Raw genomic sequence first — 16,300 nt, 5'->3', positions numbered from 1 at the left:
GTTCAGCATTGGCTGAACAGTCAAAAGGCATTTCTGACCATGATCAATTATTAGTTGGCTGTTCATGATCATGATCAGTTACTGGTGGACAAGTTTTACAGCTCAAGACTTCAGGTGGTATCTGAAGAGGGAATCTGAGGATTAATAGTGGTCTAAAGTCTCTCTTAAAGATACCTCTAAAGAGGTATCTAAGGCCAGTATAAGCACTTTAGAAGACCTTGCTCTGACTGAATTGTTCTCAGGCGATGAATTAGGGCTGTAAAAAGGTGTAATTCTGTGCTTTTCACATGCCATCTATGAGTAACTCAAATAATTCCAATTGTATCAGTTGACAAAAGAGGGACACCCTCATTTCAGTTCTACAGAATGGGAGCTATAAATTATTTAACTCTTTAATGTAGTTAGGACAATGACTAAAAAAATGCTGGTCTGAATTTATTAGAACTATACACAACAATACTGAATTTTATAGCTGTGCAAGTGAAATTATTTCTGCAACTGGGATGCTAAAGTATTGATCAGCAAATCTAGTCCTCCAGTACGTTACCTTTTTCCTTCCATAAAACAGAAGTATCTGTAGTCCTTCACAGTAATTTTAAAAAGGAACATTGAAATGTATTCCTCCTTCCAAGAGGTTTGAATTACTAATTCTCTTGGTTTAACAGTACAATGACGGTGAAGTAACTCAGTAAGTGCTGAATTTGAGCCTGCCACAACAATCAAAGGGTTTTTGGACTGACAGACAACTCAGTCTTAACATCATCTGTTCATTCCAGAGTCTCTGGAAGTCTACAAGGATGCAATACATATTTTCTTACTGTTACCAACTTCATGGCAATCACCAAACACACAAAGTTGTAATGGCTACATATTTGAGAGGACACACATCTGACCAAGAAGGATTGGAATATTAAATGAGAAATTTGTTAGAATGGGAAATTATTCCACAAAAAAAATCTGTTGGGTTGAGGGCTGCTGTAAAAAGAAGCCACTCATGACCTTTTAACATTCAAACTAGAAGACTACTCTACCTGCTTCTTAGGCACAGGAAGAATTCATTTGCCTAGCAGAGGAAAAGAACTCATTTGTTCCTCACATAACTTGCTTTTTAAATGCATCTGTAACAATTCTGTCTCGCAGCCTTGCTCCTATATAGCAAACAAACCAAAAGATGATACAAAACTACAAAACTTAGATTTCTATGTTTCCATGAGAATTACTTTGAGTGACTTTAATGCTCCTTAAGAGCTCCCTTCATCAGCAGAGTGGACAAATGGAGCTGCACAGCACAAGGAAGAGCAAACAGTAACCTGGATCCCCCAAAGAGAGGGAGCTCTCCTGTGGAAATGAGTAAGTTGCTCTACTGAGTAAGTCTTTTCCCCCTTCAGCCTTTCTTTTAGACTGTGATCTTTAGCTATGTGCTTCTCAGAGGTGTCACCTTGAATTCTATTCTATTAGAGTGTCCTTGAACTCTATCAGGCAAACAAGCCTAATCCCTCGTAATTGCTTTGTGTCAAAGACTCTCCTAAGCTGGAACCACCCTGACTTCCTGCACTCCAGCCTTATAGCACTGATAGTATCCCACACCTGACAAGGTAATCAAAGCTGACTGCAATACTGCAGATGGAACTAGATTTTATACACTACATCTTTTCATTAGTATTCTCTGTGTTGGCATATTTCTCTTTCTATTGATGCAATTCAGCAAGTGTGGTTTTTTTTTTTTTCCAATTCAATGGGATGATGACTTCAAGTAGTTATTGAAAATAGCCCTTACCTATTCTTTTTCTGGTCAGTATTCTGCACAACTTTTCTTTTTAATAAGTACTTCCTACTTCCTTGTACAAGTCCAAATTATCTGTATTGTTGGAGACCCTGAATGTCAGTTGCTCCTAATTCAAATACAGTTCCTATCCCTTGGTAAAAGCCTGTGAATGCCCCTGTGGTTTCCCAGCTATGCAGCCTTCCATTATATGCCCACAGACTCATAAAGTGTTGCACACCCGGTTGATGAGCAAGGAGACAAAGAGGAAATCACCTTACTTTGTCAGACAATGTCTAGGTCTCAGTGTTATTATTACTGAGCCTGCACTCTTTCTCCCTCGCTGTGAGAGGCAATTTTTTTCTTTAAAGAAACTAACATCTAAACAGACGAGATAAAGGATGGAGAAAGGAGGAATATATTATCCATTTTATAGATAAGTAACAAAGGTAGAGGGAAAGTAAGATACACTCCTGTGGTCACACAGGAGGTCTTTGGCACAGGCATGTTCCAAACAAAGCCCTCACTCTGGTGAGGAGTCTCTGAACTGTGAGTTGCAAGGATGTTAAAGCTCTTTTGTTAAATCACATTTTCTCTTTTAAGCAACTTACAGCAGGGCTTTTTATGGGAATCTTCTATGATCTAATTAATCATCTCCAGATATATCATTGCAGATTCAGTACCTCTATTTTTACGGAGTTGGCATTTGGTTTTGGATTTTTTGGTTTTGTGTATGATGAACCCCACCTGAATTCCTCCAGGTTCTTTGTTTTGTTTTTATTTAACTTTGCTGTCCCCCCATTGCTGGCCAATGGCCTTGGTTACATTACTATTGTCTTTACTATGTGCGCAGCAGGAACCTGAGCCAAGTAAGAGGCTTGTGCAATAGTGAGCAGAGTTAATGGCTTCTGGAGCAGACTGGCTGTACCTGCCCTAAATCTGGGATACACTGAGAGTGTGGAGCTGGCTGAGTTACCACTGGAGCTCTGGATTGTGTGGAAGGAGTAAAACTTGTCTCAGCCTGAATTGTGTCTACATGGGGTAACACTGCCCTTCGGGCTACATTAGGGTCTCTCTGCCCAGCAAATGAATTAGTTTTATCCAGAATAGGGTTAGGCAAGAAACCAGCGTGTATAGTGGGGACAACAGGGAGGCTGTGACAGAGATCAATCAACATAGCAGCATAGCTAATGCTAATTAAATATTTCCACTCACCACAGGATTATTTTTGGTTGGTTCTAGCATGGCCTTTTCCCTGAGATACTCACAGATGTCTTGTCAGCAGAAAGGATTAGGAGAGGACAATCTCATGACACCACTTCTCTTGTATTCCCTTCTTGGGTTGTCCCAGCTTTAGAGCATGGCCTGAAAACTACCATTAGGCAGGACAAAAAACGCCCAAACACCATAAATAATTTGCATTGCCAGACACCATCTGAGTCTCCAGGGGTTTCCCTGTTCCAGAGGCAGTGGCTATCAGGGTGGGTCCCAAGCAAAGATGGATGGTGACATGGACCTGTCCAGAATACAGGGGTTTTTTGGGGAATGGGGAAAGTCAGGGACAAGTGGCAACACATGATATGACAGAGACAGAACCACAACAATGCTCTTCTCAGGGAACAATTTCTCTCTTGGACACCTGGTTGAAAATGGGACTAAATTTGTATGTGTGCTTATGATCTCCAGAGTGCATTGGGGCCTTTCTGTACCACAGAAGCACAGAACAGAAAAGCAGCCACAAAAAGCCTCCATCAGAGAGAGAAATTACTTTTCTGCTCCAGGATTTAGTGTATTCATCACATCATCTTACCTGGAATTTTTGTGGCTTGGTTTCCTTTGTTTGCTTGCTTTGCATAAATACTAAAGGGTGATTCGGGGAGGAAGAAAAAGTGTCTCTTGAGAAAGAGAAACGCAAAGGAAAAAACCCTTTTGTTTGCAAGTGCACCAGACCTTATAAAAGTATATAATCCATGGATCATTGGCACGATCAACTGTAATGGCTCCAAAAGAGCCATTGTGTTAATGTGGCCGATGAGCACGAGTGCTGCCTCTGCATACTAAAAATCCTCATGAAAATTTTAAAAACATGCAGATAGGGGATAAGTGCAGCACGTAGTTGTTTTTAAAAATTAAGGACACAGCACTGTTGGTCTGATCAAAATGCAGAATGAACCACTGGCAAAGTGTAAATTTAGTAACATCTGATATTTTTTCTCAGATAAAGTAACTGATTTTTGACAAAGGAAATGAAGCAGGTCTTATTAATCTGGGCTTCATAAAGTTTTGATATAGATTTTGATATAATACCATTTGGAAAATTACTAGTTAAGGAAGAGAAGTTGGGGAACAGTACAAGAAATCTAAAGTAGGCAAGGAAATATGTAAAGAAGGGATAACAATTTAAAGGGAAAGCATTGCAATGAAAAGAGCATGCTAATGGTGTTCTTCAAAGTCTCATTTAATATTTCTATTAATGACCATGACACAGAAAGGAAAAACGTGGTAATGAAATTTCCTCAGAACAGAAAATTGGGAGAGATAATCAATACAGAAGAGGAACAGAATAACATGTGGGTCAATTTAGATGATTTGATGATCTCAGAAATACAAATAGAAGAACATTTGATATTGCACACTGCAAAGTCATGGGTTTAAAGATAAAAAGGAGAATTTTTGCCTTTAACTGGTGAAAGTCTACAAAAGGAGATCTAGAGTCTTAATCAACTGCAAGACAACTGTAAGGACTAATGCAAAATATTAAAAAGAAAGGAAAACTTCATGTTAAGATGCATCAGGAAGGTATGGGAAACAGTATTGCATTTAGACAGCGATGTAAAACCTGGTCTTGAGTATGATGGAGAATCACAGGCTGAAAGAACTGGATTATTAACAGGATTAAAGAAAATGTAAAGAAAAAAGGCAAAGAAATGTAAAGAAAAGGTAAAGAAAACAAGGACTGAGAAAGGTTCTGATTAATGTCTGCCAACATTGTAGAGAGGTAAACAGCTGACAGGAGGGCACTTATTTAAATTAAAACATTGCCAATAATGGGCAGTTTCACACTGGTAATTCATAGGTTTTAGCTGGAAATTGGAAGATTCTGGTCATTGAAGGAGAAATATTGGAACAATGTGTAATAGGAATAAGTGTCAACATTCAGTGGTCTCTAATACAGGATGTGAGCAGTTTGTGAATGAGATGAACAGGAGACAGTGGTGGCAAGCCCACAACATGGGAATCACCTTTGCATTCCAGATGTGATACTATGCAAGAATATATTTTGAATAGTAATCTGACTAACTAACCTCTGAGTGAAAAGTGTGATCTTGGCTCATGATCATGCAATTCAAACAAACAGTTTGAACTCAGACTGAAGCTGTTTCTTGTCTCACTTTCCATGAGAACTGCTATGGCTTTCCATGATTCTAAATCATACTGGGACTGAACTTGTGCATTCAAGAACTTCTGTCCTTTAAAACAAATGTGTACTTCTAAGAAACTTTATTTGTAATCCTCTCGATTGTTTCCTTTTATAATCTTTGTCCTTTAACTTTTCGGTTTTGACAAATTTGTAGCTAAATATTCTGTTTTGTTGTGTAAATAGTCTGTTTATTTCCAAATCTTTATCTGGGTTGAGTTTTTTGACATTTATTAATTTTTAATTTTATTCAGCAACAATTAGGACTGAATGACATTAACCAAAAAGAGAGAGATTGACAGAGACACAGAATTTACAGCCTCGAAATAGTATTACCATGTTGCTGTGCATTAATTGGTACACTATTAGTTATATATTTACTGTCATATTTTGCATGTCAGGAAATACTGGAAACTTGCTTGAAATTCTCTGGTTTTTCCCTTTTTCTGCTTCCTAAGATTCATCCCTCTTCAATCCTTTGGTACCTAACCTTTCTTCCGTGAGGTCTCAAAGATGTCTGTCAGATCCATCTCAGTCAATTCCTTAAGATCCTTTGGTTGAATATGATTTAGATCTTCTGAATCATAAATATTTAAATTATCTAAATATTCTTTTACCTTCTTTTTATTAATTCTGCTGCTAGATATTCCCAAAGCCTCATCAATATTTATATTACTGAGCTCCATGCTTCCCTCTTCTTTTACATTAAATATAGGGAAAAAATGCAGATGTTGAGCAATTCTTTTTCTCTCTGGCCAGTATCAGTTGACCTTTCTTTTGATTTAGGATGATATTTGTTTTCTTTTGTCCAGTGTATTTATTTTCTTCATCTCTTTTCCCAGGTTACTCCCTTAACTTGGATTTTATTTTGTCCTCTCCCATCCTTATTATTTCTATTGTTCTGCATTACAGATGTAGCTGCTTGTATTTTTAGCTCTCATCTATTATGTGTTCTTTTCCTCCTGTCATTTGTAAATGGACAGTGTTGCCAGATTTATGACTAAGGGATGTTTCTATGTAGAACTTGTAGACCACCTCATAAAAATATTAAAATATGTGCCTTATATATTTTTCATATATGCAGCTGTATAAGAATAATGCCTGTTCATTTTTGCTAATTTAAAATAATGGAATTTGAAATAGTAAGGTAAAGAGGGTTGTTGGATGCAGGTGTTTGAATATGAAAACTGTATGATTAAATGCTGGCATCGTTGTAGCCTATGGGAATTTTGCCATTGGTTTCAGCTGGTTTAGGATTTTATTCTGATTCTGCATTTATACGCAGCTTTAACTTTAAGCCCAGAACTAGACCGATGGCTTTAGAAGTTGCAACACAGTAACATTATTCCTCAGCCTAAGAGCTTGCTGAACTGGGGCAATATTTTTCAGGTAAGAAATATTTTCACACAAGAGAACAAATTACTGTAAAATGAAAATGTTCCTATTTTAGAGTTAATGAGTAACCTGAGCGAATCCTTCATGTGCACTTGCTCAAAAACCAGTATAAAAATATCTATGGGCAATGTATTATTTTAAAATATCTGATAGAGCCAAGTTCCATTTGTATAAATGTTTTCCTGCAGTGTACCACCAACAAGAGTCTTCAAAGAACAATTGAAACAATATTTGATTAATTATCATTAAGTAATAAAAACATCCTAAATTGTGACATTAAACAACCCTAATTCCAAAACAGAAGGACTTCAGTTTTTATTGTTGATAATTCTTAATACAAGTCGCTATTTTCAGAAGTTTGGAGGTAATATCTTACAAAAATGCCTACAAATACTATTGCTATGCTATGACCACTATCACAGTACAGGTATGGATGTATATAAGTGTTTTTTTTAACAGTGATTACTCCACAGAAGTAAAACTTGCATCATGTAGATAGTTGGAGTGTCATCTAAATGCAGGGTGTGGAGAGGTTTGCTGATTGCATGGAATTGGTGCTGATGTGTTTGCAAGGCTGGCTGAGAGCTGAGCTGGGCCTGTGTCACAACACCTGTCTGCAGGCTCAGCACTCAAGGTTGGGCCATGAATATGGCACCTTCTTCTCATCTCACTTTACCTTATTGGGTGGGAGTAGTTCTTTGAAGTGCATCCCGAGTTTTTAAGGAAGTTGTTTTCTTACATTCTGCAGTTACAAGTCTCTCTACAGCAGCAACAAAACTCCTCAAGTTCTTAGTGCTGTTTCTTATCGCCAACTCAATAGATACCGAGATTTTGAATTTCTTAAAAGTTAAGGTTAACATGGAAAAAACAGACACTATATTAAATGCACTAAAGCCAAAGTTTGTTGTAAATATCACGGCTCCAGCTGCATCTTTTTTATTGTAAAAGCTATCTTAACCGTTTCATGCAGAATCAATAATAATAAATAAAAGAAGACCTTCAGACACTACATACAAAGACTATGTAAACTACATTTCAAAGGCTCAGTCTACTTTTACAGGTTATTAATATGCATTGTGATTACTGTACTTTTGTAATTCAGATTCCTTCTGGTTTTACCTCATGTTCTAGAAAATGCACGTTTGGATAGAGATCTCGAGTATCCGTCTTACTGGCTGCAGTGCCAAAAGAATGGATGGGAGAAGTGACATGCTATGGAGGCTGATAAATAGAGATGCAATAGCATGAAAATTATGGTTATGAATAAAAGATTTATCCTCAAACCCATGATTTTTTATATCGCTTATATCATCATAGTATACAATTTTCCACTGTCACTTTACTCCTCGCTTGCGAGATTCTTCACGGGAAAGTAACTGATACTTTCCAGTCAGGAACCCCAGCAATTGTTCAGTAGCTCAAACAGGCAGTTGCATGAGAAATGGCCATAACAATGAGCTGGAGCTGCTCATCCGGGATCATTTTGTTTATATTGATCTCTTGCCAGTGTTTGCATAGAATAAAGTATCTTAGCAGTTTGTAGTATGGAAATAAATATAAATGTCTGAGGATGTACTGTCTGTATCCTTTCCCAAATGTTGGTGTGCCAGCAGGACACTTTCCAATTTGTTTATCTCCTTTCTTAAGTATATAAAAGCCTTTTTGTAGCAAGAATAATTAAAGTAATAAACAGATTGATTACCGGGCCCAACTATATATAAAATGAAGATTCCTAAATGTTTACTAATGGCCTATTGCAAAATGGCAGCATTATTCAAGTAAATCAACAAATATGTTCACCATCAATAACAAATAAACACATATGACAAATGAACAGAATCCCCACTACTTTTCCACTGTTGTGCAGCTTTACCACCATAACTGTCTCTAGTGTGGCAATGCATTACTGTGACCTGCCAGTTCTCTGATATTTAATACTACTTATGTTTGATATTGAATTTAATTGATTTTGATTATTTAAGTTTGATATTGAATTGATATTGAATTTAGTACTTTTCATGTTTGATTACAGAAACACAGAGTATAGACTTGAAAGTTAAAGCCCTCCTTGCACTTGAGGTGCTGTGCCCTGCTCGTTACAAGAGATCCTGCATGCAATGTGCTTCCTGTTGTGTAAGATTATGAAAATCACCTTTCTGCATTAAATTCCTCAGGCTTTTCTAAGTCATGGGTGACCATTTTGGATATTTCAGAGACAAGCGATTTTCTAAAGTTGCAGTACGTACTCTAATAGGCTTCCTCGTATTGTAAGTACAAAACAAATTTAAAAAACGTAAGTGTGAAAATTCAGGTCCAATTTATCCCTCAGACTCCAGTGGTATCTTTTTCACTGGCTTGTTTTTCTGAAGATGGGGTACAAATATGTGAACTTTCTCTAAATCTAAAAATTTTTCATCAGATTCTGTTTGACTTGGTAAAGTTTGTCCTGCACAGCTTAAGTTCATGTCATTGTGCAAATATTTATGTATCTCAGTATTCTTCAGGTATAATCCTTCATAGCAGTCAAGTGGAATGTCTGCAGTTTTTGTAACAGGGAAAATACCTGCACAGGGATAGGCTTTATATTTTGTGCTAAATATATTAAAATTCAAACGACATCTTATGGAAAAGAGACTGAAACCAAGACCCATTTATTAAACATCACATAAAAATTTTAGAGCTGCCAGAGCCAGATCCTGCTCCCTGTGGAGACAGACCACAGCAAAGGGTAGAAGTGAGAAAGAAGGTATTAGGAAAAAAACTCAGCAACTTTCTTTTACAGCACAAGAAGTTGGTTATGATTTCTCCTCAGTGTCCAAGGATGGGGCTGAACTCCTACAAACACTGCAGCTTCCAGCTGAAATAGTCTGTTACTGAGTTTCTAGATATGCCATCATCTATATCCTATTCTCATGCTACCCAGTGAATTATGCTTCGGTGCTACCAGATCAAACCACATCGTGCTTCGCTTCCAAGCAGAGAGGAGCTGCCTGTACCTGTGCATTCCAGAGACTGAGTGAGGAATGAGCAAGGACTGGAGAATCCTACCCCATCTTCCAGCAATCACAAAATACAGCAGCTAAGACAAGCCTTTTTGCCCACTCCCTGCCTGAGTGGAATGCCAATCTAGATTAAAATTCTGCCTATAGCTTATACTCAGTTTCCTCTACCAAATATAAAATTCTCCTCTGCAAAAATAAAAGAAACATTTTTTTCCCATCACTTCTTTAGGGAAGCATACTGCACTGCATTTAAATGTTCCCATGTGACCTAATGTTTGTGAGACTGGAATTTATCTGAATGTTTCTGTTGCCATTCTGTTGGCAATCAGTCCAGGCTTTCTGCCTTGCCAACTAAATGATCTTAATAGTACTATCTGTTTCTTGAGTAGCACCATTTTTCTCCGTAATGCTCTACTTGCTTCTCATGTTAATTTTGTTTTGCTTAGAAGTTTCTTGTGATAGCGATGCAGTTTTGCTTTGTACTCTTATGTTTTTCACAAAAAAAAAAGAGTATGAAAGCAAAACAACCATTTAAAGGCCTGTGAATTTCTCTGTTGAATTATTATGTTCCATCTAGAAGATGAGCGACTTCATAATGAATCCAGTTGGGAGGCTTGTAAAGGACTGATTTAAAACCTCAAATATCTTGGTCTTCCCCTGGAATTTAGCAATGTAGCTTTTGATTCATTCATGCAGCTTGTATTTTCAGAAGTTTAGTCTCAGTTGGTCAGCTCTCTGAACACTTGCTAGGGAGCACAGAGAAGACACAGCCACAGAGTACTGATGAAGGTGAAAGCAGAGTGGCAGCCAACACTTAATTACTGTGAATCATCAATAAACCCAGATACCTTTAGATTCTCCTTCTCTCCAACCAGCAGTAGTGGCACTTTTACTGACACCCCAGTTTGAAATCCTTTCCTTTGCCCAAAGGAGTGATATAGGTGAGAATAAAGTGACAAGACCGAGCTGAGACTGTGACATTGAGTGCTGTGAATTTTTGTCAGTCTTTGCACAAGGCCATCCTTCTTCTGCTACTGCCTTCCTACTTGCTGACTACATTCCAAGATTAATCCAAGTGTGAGAGCCATAGGCTAACAGAGAAAACTGGTCATGGTCTTATGTTAGTCAGGGAACATCTATTCAAAACTCCATGGGCTTCTTATTGAAAGAACTGTAAGACAGGTCTTACGTGCTTTGTTAATACTCCCAAATATAAACAAGAAGACATATTACCCAAACTACTGGTAATACTAAAATAATGTCAGCAAACAAAAAGCATATTGACATCAAAGCAACTAGCCAACACATGACTATCAGACTGTAGCTCAGTTATCCATTTAATGCTTACAGTAATAATTTTAACACACTCTGAACAGGAGTTGAGAAAACCGTTTGGCTACAGATGCCAAATAAAGAATTCTCCAAGTCATATTTGTGATTTATATTGGTTAAGAAATGGGACCAAACCCAAGTTTCTTAATGTCCAAAACACAATTCTGACACCTGGTGTGAAGTTTCCTCTTGCAGAATTCAGCTTATACTAAGTTTGAATTTGTGCTGTGTATCTGTACTGCAGCAATTCCATTGTGGAGGCTCCCTCTTCCCTCCCAGCAGTGACAGAGATTATAGAGACAGCTCCCAGTTGGACAGTGCCTTATCTGGCATAGACAGCATGAGGTGGGACCAGGGAGAGACTATTCTGTGCCCTCCCTCATCCCCACCAGCAGCCCCAGAGATGCAACTGTCCTTGCAGCTGTTCAGAATGATCTTGAGGAACAGTAGTTTGATGATTCCCATTTACCAAAAGTACAGCAATAATATCAGTTCCTTATGACTTAAAAGGTCAGAATATGCTGTAATAAAAATTACTATGAGAGAGCATTTTAGTACTGTTTGAAACTTGTTCCTGTGTTTTCTGGCACCTTTTCTTTGCTGACTGCAGAGGTACTCCCAGAGCCACGTGCATACACAGTTTATGAACCCTGCAGTCCCTTTCAAACCCCCTCACTCCCCTCCTTTGCTACAAGCAAACACCAGAGAACACAAACAAAAAAGGAATCTAAAAATATTGGAATGTCCCTTACTTACTCAAAATAGAGCATAAAGAGGAAAACATGACATATGTAAGTTATCAGGAGTGTGGAAACTGTTCAGCCTTCTCAGTTTTTTGTGGTCTTGTCAAGTAAGATTGTAACTGCACCGAAGCAGCTGCTGGCACAGCTGTTTTCACCATTGTCCGTTTTTCACAAGCACCAAGAATTGTCAGAGGATGAGTTACGTGTTTGTCAATACTTTATCATACTCAAGGTAAATTTCCTTCAGGTAATTTATGGATTCAAAGGACAAGTTCTAAGTTGGGGCAGCAGAATTTGATTAAAAACAGTAACTGGTTTAAATCGGTTTTATGTGATTTAGAAAAAAGGTCCTTAAATGACACTGTGTCACTGACATATGGAAATTTTATAAAAATCACTCACGGGAAGTGAATCCATAGCTATACTTAGTCCTTCAATGTTAGTCCATCAACCAATTTAAAATACATTTGAGCAAACCTATGAATGGCTTTGTTATTTCCAGTGAGATGCTTACAAGAGAAATTTAGAGCATTTTTCTATGTAAAACGGAGTTATAAATCAGCATCTTAGGGAATCTTCAGGAGGAAAAGATAATTTTAAGCTTCTTGAAATGGAATCACTTCAAATAAGAAATTTTAAATTTTATGTAGGTTCTGTAAATCCCTATGTGCCATATTGCTCACACAGAGCTTGTCTGTGAAGACTAGGCCTGGCTTGCAAAAGCCCAAAGGTTGTAACCATGCTTACCTAGGCTGCTTTAAGGGCTGTGAGGATCCTCCAACTCTTCTGCCTTTTGTTTCTTCCTTCCTAGTAAACACAACACTTTATAAGTGATATACTCAGTACATCTTGAAAACATTTTATAATTTCTTTTGACATGCCGTGTCATACTGTGTGCCAAAACAACAGTCATTTTCCCTTGATTCTGCAACAAAACACTCCACTTTGATGTATGCCCTTGATAGCAGTACAACATGAATATTCTTTGCATTAACATTCCCATCTATTGTCTAACAACTTTTGTAGATAACATATGTGATGCTCAACCCTTGCTTTTATATTTAATTATTGTAATATGTGTTTTAGTTGCTGTGGTTCCTCACAAAACTGCCTAGCAGATTTTGAAGGTTAAGTGAGTTTTCTGTAGTACATGAAAGTTTCCTTGTGTTCTTTTTTGTGACAAAGATCCAGTTCTTTTTATATCAGAATGATCTTGCTTAAGGTTTTTGTTGCTCCTTTAGTTAAACAGGCAACATATACCATCTTTTTTTTTCCCAAGAATTGCAGAAAGAATTAAAATAAAACCTGGAACAAAACGAAAATCTTCACTGTTGTTTTCAGAAAGAGGTAACGAACAGTGATGGGAAGAGTGAGGTAAATACTGAAGTCTTTATGTACAAATTTGCTTTTCTGCCTTTTACACTGGTATTCCATGTATCATTCTCTAAAAGTCATTGAGGGTGTTCATCACATGGTATCCTTGGAAAAGGCCCTCTGTCAGCTCAGGCAAGCAGCATTCTGAGAACCCAGCATGGCCTCACTATCTGTGCATCAGATACCTGTGAGTGTGTCCTTTCCCAGTACCTTGGGATTGCAACACAGAGTTATACCAATAATAAGGTCATTTAATAACATAAACAAATGTTGGGCTTTCCCTTAAGCTGGTGCATCAACACTGGCCTTTTTTACCCCATTCCTAGATCATTCTTGCAATCATGAACCAGTCAGCCCTCTGAGATACCCTTTCTTCTCAAAATTGAAGGCTGATATGTCAGCTCGTCTTTTCACATAGCACGTATTTTTACAGTATCAAATTAATCCAGCCCACATCTTTTGAGGAGGGAGTATGTGACATAACTGTGAGACAACTAAACAAATTTTTATGGCTGTAGGCCAGAGTTCTAAACAGGCAACTCTCATATTTTACAGAACAGGTCAGTTTTTTTCTGCTGGGTTACCTGCTTTACATAGAGGTTCCATAATAAACATACAGAGGTGGTGGTAAAGAAAAGAGGCATAAAGCTTCTGCAACCAGTTTCTTCCTTCATTTATGTTCCTTGGATGATTTTAAACACATCATCAATCTGTGTTTTTAGGCTAGAGGCATTGTGCAAACTGAAAATACTTGGGGTTAGAAGGCACCTAAATGTTCTCAAGGCTGTATGGAATGAATTTTTAAGAAGAAAATTCTGTCTTCCTGAATGACACACAAACTGTTTTACTTAGTGCCAAAGTTGAGGAGGGTGCAAAATTTCATGAAGTTGAGTATCTTTAGGGATTTATTTGCTACATGTTCAGCATATTAACTCAAAACAGTGTATTTCAGGGTTTTTTAACATGAAGAAACATACTCCCAAGGTTTTATACTCTTTGTTTCTTGCAATTCTCAAATTTGACCTGGATTGGAAACTTAGTCAATAACATGAAATAATTAAGAAAAGAATGGAAGCAGGTGAAGAAAGGTGAAAAAAACCTGAGTCTGGATATAGCTCTTACAATTATAACATTTAGTTCCCTTGTGTGCACTGAGTATCTTCAGTTGCCAGAAATACTTGTGTAAAAAATACATTAAGGAATTTCATTGCTCCTTAGTTTCAAACCACAAAACTGGCATATTTGAAAGAGAAATTTCCCAGTATCAGGAGACAAAGATTGGCCTTTGTTCGTTCGAAGGTACATTGTTAACCATCTAAAGAATTTCCTAATTTATGTAGTCTGTACTGATTAATTTCATTCTTAACAGAGACAGCTGCTATTGCATGTGATGACAAATGAGACTCCCTGCTATGCTGCAAAGTTTTTTGACTAAATTGGCTGGTTTCCTACTAGTCTCAGTGGCCACAGAGAGCATGAAAAAAACATGAAAGAAAGACCCCTAAGGAGTTAGAAAAATATTAACGGTTTCCAATTTTTTTTCCTTCATGTTTACTAGTCAGCTGAAGGATTGGGCTTATTTTATGGTGTTTTTTAGCTTTTTTGCTGTTCCTAAAATTTGAATTCAAGTTATCAAGCTGAGTTGATTTGAAAATTGGTGTTTATATTTTATTAATTGCATTGTGTACTATGACATATGTCTGTGAACCTGCATCAATAAACCAGTTCCTTTTTTCAAGATATGAGTGTTGTTTCAATTATCCTTTTGAAAGTTTATTTGTGACATGCTGTAATTATACCTTGCACATACATTTTGTAAAGTTTCCCATTGAACTGAGAAACTATGCAGTGTGTTCACAAAGCCCAGCTTGTTGTGTTTGCTGCATTCAGCGTGCTGTGAAAGCTTGTCCCTTGTGCTCCAAATGTAAATTGGACACAGTTAATTGCACCTACTGCTGGTGAGCAGGTTCAGTGAGTGCCATTTCCACAGGGAAATGTGCCTACACTTCTCATGCTTAGATGTAGCTGTGAGTCCTCCTTCAGATATGCTTCATTATGGGCAGAGAGAGACTTCATGGCCAGTGCTTCTTATGGCAAAAAAACCCATTTTGTGGTTTACTTGTTGATACAAACCCGGAAATGTTTTTCTGTGTTGGATATAGAATATTTCTTATTACTTTCTGTGCAAAGCCCACTTTGCAAAACACAAGTGATGAAACTCTTAAAGTAAATTATACTCTTATGCTGTTTGTAGACTCATTCACTCAGGAGAGAGGTGTGACATGTAACCTAAAGAGAGGCTGCAGTTCTGTGGAGCAGCTGCAGTTGCTCAGGTAGCAAAGAGAAATGTTCAAGAAAAGGATGTGGTGCTCTCACTGAAAATACAGAACCATTTCTGGATGTCTTGTGGGTGCAGTCACGGGAAATGCAGAGGGTGGAAACTCAGCAGACATCTGGTGATGACAAGCTAGCAGAGAGGAATTAATGCCTGGCTGCACAGAAGGGCTGCTTTGGTTCGATGCAGGATCATTGTTACTCTGCCAAACCCACGGATGCTCTTCCCGGTTTTGAGAAAAGAGAGGTGACCAAGAGCAAGTTAGAAGAAACAGCCAATTGGTCTTAAAGAGGTAGTTGGTGAGTTGGCCAGGGGATAATACATTGTGGCTTGAAGAAAATACTTAGTGAGAGGACACCTGAATCACAGTAACAAAGAAGCAGCCATGAGAGTGATACTATAAGAGTCCTTCAGGCCCAGGCTCCCTAAAATAGCAGTAATCCAACACAATACAATCTCTGTATCCCATCTAAATAAAACCAACAAAAGATAGCTTTAGAATTGAATACTAAAGAAAGAAAACAGTGAAAATTTCTTTAAAAAGTCCTATGATGCTTTGTTGCTTTTCTCATGGATTCCTTTTCTGAAGGTCTCTTCTCACAGAATCTTGAGGATTGTGAATATCATTTCACATAGAAAGAAGAAACAAACACACACTTTAAGTTGTAGAACCCAGAAACAGACCATGAGAAGAATCTCCTTGTTACATGACAAAACTGCCAGCTTCTGATTCACTAATACCATTTTTACTTCTTCAGAACCACTATGTTCCTACTTCTTGGATACACAACAAATATTAAGGCAAAAGGCAGAAGAATGCTTGAAAATACATGCTGTGTAACATCACAGATCTAAGACTTGTAATTTAAGATAATTTAAGATAGTTTCATATTGCAAACCACAGAATTCACTGAAAAATAAACACAATTCCAATCCATC

General features: G+C 37.6%; 1 long non-coding RNA gene across 2 annotated transcripts in view; it reads right to left on the bottom strand.

Moving 5' to 3' along the window:
- Window positions 1-16,300, bottom strand: part of LOC113976128 — a 56,214-nt gene that overhangs the window by 37,000 nt on the left and 2,914 nt on the right. For both annotated transcript variants that reach the window (XR_003537008.1, XR_003537009.1), the window contains exon 2: window positions 12,400-12,459. This is a non-coding gene — a long non-coding RNA (uncharacterized LOC113976128). The remainder of the gene's footprint in view (window positions 1-12,399; window positions 12,460-16,300) is intronic.

The sequence above is a fragment of the Neopelma chrysocephalum genome, unplaced genomic scaffold (genome assembly GCF_003984885.1).
Source record: "Neopelma chrysocephalum unplaced genomic scaffold, ASM398488v2 Primary Assembly neopelma1_147, whole genome shotgun sequence".
Taxonomy (NCBI): Eukaryota; Metazoa; Chordata; class Aves; order Passeriformes; family Pipridae; genus Neopelma; species Neopelma chrysocephalum.
This window is presented reverse-complemented; position numbering and strand designations above follow the sequence as displayed.